The sequence below is a fragment of the Vigna unguiculata genome, chromosome 10, assembly GCF_037176805.1.
Source record: "Vigna unguiculata cultivar grain cowpea cultivar isolate G323 ecotype 2 chromosome 10, ASM3717680v1, whole genome shotgun sequence".
NCBI lineage: Eukaryota > Viridiplantae > Streptophyta > Magnoliopsida > Fabales > Fabaceae > Vigna > Vigna unguiculata.
The window spans coordinates 16,422,671-16,428,805 of record NC_140801.1 but is presented as its reverse complement, the minus strand read 5'-3'; the positions used below and the strand labels follow the sequence as shown (position 1 = coordinate 16,428,805).

Sequence of the window (6,135 nt, the reverse complement as noted above, 5' to 3'; positions counted from 1 at the left end):
AGTTTCGAAAATGAATTGATAGTAAGAGTAGATTATTTTATTACAAATTATCAATAATTCTTTTGGCCAAAAATCCTTTTTTTCTGTAATCTAGGTATTCGATTGGTGAGGGGTTCCAATCGAATAATCGGATTAGGTTTTTTCAATTCAAAAAACGTAAATGATGAGAAGGTCCCTTTTTTTCCTATATATTGAAAAATTTCAATATTGGAATCCAGAAGTCACACTGTAAGACTTATCTGATCTTATAAATTGTTAAAATGTTCGAGTTTTAGTTTTCTGATAAATTCTGAATTTTTTTACGACATTATTCAAATTAAAAATATCATCGAAAACTTACAGCAGCTTGCCAAACAAAAGCTAAAAGAAAAAATAGTACGGGTATTACTGGCATAATATCCACAATTGGATTCAAGAAAGCGTAGGCTTCGGGCAATTTCTCCAAAAAAAAACTACTGGAATAAAGGACGGAGTGAATACAAATACAGATCCAACTAAAGATATTAAGCATAACAAACATTTTGTTCTTTAAAAAAAATAAAAGTTATTTTTGTTTTTTTTTTTTCATTCTAATTTTCAATTTTATTGCATTATATACATAATACAATAAAAAGGAAAATAAAGAGTTATGAATAAAAGTAAAAAAATGAATCAAATAAGATAAGAATCTCGAGAATCCTTCTTTTATTTGAACTTTTCCAGTTTCAAAATATTTTTTATTCTGAAATCAAAAAAATTGAAGAAATCATACTTCCTTCTATATAATATCTTAATTGAATTGTATGTAATGATCAATAAATTTAGTTTTATCCTATCTATCTATATCCATTTATAGATATAGATAGATATGTAGATACGCATATAAAATACTAGTCGCAAATTTTTTTTTTTATAGAAATTTTTGAACTGGAATTGACGAACAACCAATATCAATAATAGTCTTTATTAATGTAAAATGGAAAATGGGGCGTGGCCAAGCGGTAAGGCAACGGGTTTTGGTCCCGCTATTCGGAGGTTCGAATCCTTCCATCCCAGAGCATATCTATTTAGGATGTATATCATATTTGAATACAGATTGTATCGCATAATTAAAAGGCACCCTCCTTTTTTTGAAAAAAAAATTACCATTTTTCTACTTTACAAATTATAAAAATAGAATAGAGTAGAAAATATATTGCTAGAATATCAAGTTCATTTTCATTTATGTCTTTACTTTTAAAAAGGTTTTCATTATATATAAGAAAAACCGAAACGTAAAAAAAAGGATAGATTCTTATGTAGCGAATGAATCAATCACTATTCACGATTCGATAATTACATACTGGATCTAAGCTAAGGGAATGTTAGAGTAAAACTTCGTTTGAAACGATGTGGTAAAAACCAACGTGCGGCTTGAAAGACATGATTAAATTAGGGGTGGATTTTGATATCCGCCATTTTTTCTAGTATTTTACAAACGAACATGATCTTGACTTGACATCATTTGTTCTGTTCCACTAGACCCCTTTTTTTGTTTTTGGGACAGGAAAGGGATTAATGATGTAAATAGTACATGATGGAACTCGAATTTATTCATTTCTCGGGAGCAAGTATCTAAAATTTAATAAATTCTAAAAAGTTCATAAGTCTGTTTATTTTATAAAAATAGAAAGGATCTTATTTCAGCCAGGTTCAAAAAAAATGGTTGAAATTTGTAAAATTGCTTTTTTATCAAAAAGTTTATCCGCAGGAATTAACTTTTTTTATGATTCTTTCAGAGAAAAACAGGTATGTTGCTCCCATTTTTTTAAAAAATTGAAGATTCCTGGAGTAATGTCTAAACCCAAAGATTCAAAGAAAATCTAAAAAATCAGGGAATTAAGGAAATACCATTTTCAAATTGTATCATCAATTCTATTATCAAAAATTTTAGAAAAAAGAAATGAATGATAAAGAAACGAAATACGGGCAAGAAAGAGGAGTAGAGACCACTCAATAAATGAAATAGCTGCTGCTTGGTTTTCTTTTTAGTTTTTTGAGAATTTTTCAAATTGAGTGTTATGGAGGTACAAATAGGAAGAGTTTTTTTTTAGAAAGAAAATACGAAAGAAAAATACTTCAGTCATTGTTTAATTGATTTGATGATTTTATTGCTCTATTTTACATCATAATTTTCGAAATACATAGAATTTTTGATATTCTCGAGCTGTACGGGGATAAAAATTTCCTGTACGTTTGGAGGGGGGGTATCTATATCTATCCCAAAGAGCTGTTTATCGAATTGTTGCTAAGGGATGTTCGACCCCAAAGAGAGGGAAGATATCTTCAGAAAGTGGATCCTATAAAGAATTAAACCTATTTCAATATTCCTGTTATTCTTTCATTTCCTTGACAAGGGGCGCTTAACCTACAGGAACTGTTCAGCATATTTCAAAAAAGGCAGGTGTTTTTATAGAACTTAGCTCGAATCAACAAACGAAATTCAATTAATGAAATCAAAAAGGGGGTGTAGATTATTTGTATATAGATTTACAAAACTCCCCGCTCTCTTGTTATATTCATACTTCATTTTTTTATTTCTTGTTGTTTATATAGAATCATAGAATGCAATTTTATATAGTCAGACAATTCATGAAATTTCCATAAATCTTCAAAAAAAATGAAAAATTGTATAGAGATAAAAGAGAGAATATAGGAAAAAAAAGAGTAACTAAATATAGTAATTGGACTTTTAAATAGATTCCCCCCTATGAGGTGATTTTTTTATTTCATATTTCTTCTTATTTTATTCTTATTTCTTTTTAATACTGACTCGCTCTTTATTTTTTTCAGTTATTAATTCTAGTTATTTGATTTATATACTTTTTTTTGATAGTAAATAAATGAGATAGAATATTCAAAATGGAATATTTCTATTATTTGATTTTTCATCCAATGACTATACATTTTTTATATTTTTATGGAAATACAGGAAAAAACTCTATGGAAAAATGGTGGTTCAATTCTAAGTTACTTAATAGGAAGTTCGAATACAGGTGTGAATTAAGTAAATCAATGGAGAGTCTTGGTCCTATTGAGAATACCAGTCTAAGCGAAGAACCCAAAATTTTAACTGATATAGATAAAAAAATTCAGAGGTGGGATGATCGTGATAATTCTAGTTATAATTCTTTTGATTATTTAGTAGGTGTCGATAACATACAGGATTTCCTATCTGATAAAACTTTTTTAGTTAGGGATAATAAGAAGAACAGTTATTCCATATATTTAGATATTGAAAATAAAACTTTGGAGATTAACAACAATCATTCTTTTCTAAGTGAACAAGAAAATTTTTTTTCTAGCTATCTGAATACTGTTATTAAGAGTGATTACGATCATTCCATGTATGATACTCCTTTTAGTTGGAACAATTATATTAATAGTTGCATTGATAGTTATTTTCATTCTCAAATCTGTGTTGATAGTTGCATTTTTGGTAATATAGTCGAATATAATGACAGTTATTTTTATAGTTACTTTTTAGGTAAGGTCAGAAATTGTAGTGAAAGTGAGAATTCTAGTTTTAGTTTAATAACTAGTACGAATGATACAAATGATAGTGATTCCACTCTAGGAGAAAATTATAAGAATCTCCATGAAAGTGAAAAATTGACGCATTTGTGGATTGAATGCGAAAATTGTTATGAATTAAATTATAAAAAATTTTGGAAATCAAAAAGGAATATTTGTGAATACTGTGGATATCATTTGAAAATGGACAGTTCAGATAGAATCGAATTTTCGATTGATTCGGGTACTTGGAATCCTATGGATGAAGACATGGTTTCTCTGGATCCCATTGAATTTCATTCAGAAGAAGAACCTTATAAAGATCGTATTGATTCTTATCAAAGAAAAACAGGATTAACTGAGGTTGTTCAAACAGGGACAGGTCAAGTAAATGGTATTCCTGTAGCAATTGGTATTATGGATTTTAAGTTTATGGGAGGTAGCATGGGATCCGTAGTAGGTGAGAAAATCACCCGTTTGGTAGAATATGCTACTAATCAACTTTTACCTCTTATTCTCGTATGTTCGTCTGGAGGAGCGCGTATGCAAGAAGGAAGTTTGAGCTTGATGCAAATGGCTAAAATTTCTTCTGCTTTATATTATTATCAAACAATTCAAAAATTATTCTATGTATCGATACTTACATCTCCTACTACGGGTGGGGTGACAACTAGTTTTGGCATGTTGGGGGATATCATTATTGGCGAACCAAACGCTTATATTGCATTTGCTGGTAAAAGAGTAATTGAACAAACATTGAATAAGACAGTGCCCAAAGATTCACAAGTAGCTGAATCTTTATTCCATAAGGGTTTAATTGATTCAATCGTACCGCGTAATCTTTTAAAGGGAGTTGTAACTGAGTTACTGCAATTCCATAATTTCTTTTCTTTGACTAAAAAGGAAAGAAATTATGGAATTGAAATACAAAATCAAAACATACAGGATCAAAGTAATAAAATAAAAGAATAATAAAAAAATACTAAGAATCATAAAAGGGTATATTCTGATATATATCGGCTTAGCTATAATCACTAGAATTCCTATATACTAAGTATAAAGATATAGGAATTATAGTGATTATAGACTGTCTTTTTTAATAAAAATAAGAATAAAAATCGACAAAAATAAAAATAGATATAGTACAAATAGTAAATCGAGGTACCCTTATTTATGATAAACTTTCCTTCCATTTTTGTTCCTTTAGTGGGTCTAGTATTTCCGGCAATTGCAATGGCTTCTTTATTTCTTTATGTTCAAAAAAACAAGATTTTTTAGATACGGCGGTAAGTAGGGAAAAATATTATAGATCTTTTTTTTAAAGCTGGAAGCAATTGGATGAATTCCCCCTAAAGGTTTACATTTCAGTAGCACCAGTTGATGAAAATTACTTTAGAAACAAGTAAAATTCTGGGGTTTTTTATTCCACAATTATTATTCTTAAAAAGAACGAACATATTTCATTTAGTTTCTATATGCCCACTATCACTAGTTATTTCGGTTTTTTACTATCGGTTTTAATTATAACCTCGTCTCTATTTATTGGTCTTAGTAAAATACGACTTATTTGATTTGTAATTTTGAGAGGAATAGTAAATTTTGGTATAAGACATTCTAGAATTTCTTACTATGTCAATTTACAATTCTCGATCATTGAGATTTATGATCAATACAGATTTATGTTTAAGGCTAGATATTATATTACCTTTCTTTTTACTTTTCGAACAAATAAAAATGATTGAAGTTTTCTATTTGGAATCGTGTTAAGTTTAATTCCTATTACTTTGGCTGGATTATTTGTAACTGCATATTTACAATACCGACGAGGTGATCAGTTGGATCTTTGATTCATTAATGTCTCTTTTTTTGTGATTCCCTATTTATTTAGTTTAATCCTAATCGACAAGGATAAAATTCAGACTTTCTTTTGAATGTTCAATTATTTCAGTGTAATTATCAGGTGAATAATACTAGAATCACGCTCTGTAGGATTTGAACCTACGACATCGGGTTTTGGAGACCCGCGTTCTGCCGAACTGAACTAAGAGCGTTTTGTTTTCATAAATTATATGATCCAAATCCATTTTGCATATAGATATTCAGTATGTATGTTCAATTGGAATTCGTCTTCACAGGTTCCTGGTTTATTGCTCATCTCATAGAATATGCAATATTATAGAATACGGAATATCATAGAATAAGTAATTGTTAGGGAAAGGGATGACAGGATTTGAACCCGTGACATTTTGTACCCAAAACAAACGCGCTACCAAGCTGCGCTACATCCCTTTTCCATTTGTTTATAGTGTTATTGTAAAGAATCTTTGTCTTGTTTTCCACATTTTTCTCTGTTGATATATATCAACAGAGAAAAAATACTTAAATAATAAAAAGAAAGGAGGATTTGAAATGCGAGATCTAAAAACATATCTTTCCGTGGCACCAGTAGTAAGTACTTTATGGTTCGGGGCTTTGGCGGGTCTATTGATAGAGATCAATCGTTTTTTTCCAGATGCATTGATATTCCCCTTTTTTTAATTTTAGTTATTGACACGGGAAGGGGTGAAGAAGATGAAAGGTCCAATTATATATTAAATATGTGTA

The 6,135-nt window shown here is 29.3% G+C and overlaps 1 non-coding gene across 1 annotated transcript; it reads right to left on the bottom strand.

Annotated features, from left to right (window-relative positions):
- Nucleotides 1–5,508: 5,508 nt before the first annotated feature.
- TRNAW-CCA (transfer RNA tryptophan (anticodon CCA)) lies at nucleotides 5,509–5,582 on the bottom strand. Its single transcript has one exon. It is a non-coding gene; the product is annotated as a tRNA-Trp (tRNA).
- Between the last annotated feature and the right edge of the window lie 553 nt (nucleotides 5,583–6,135).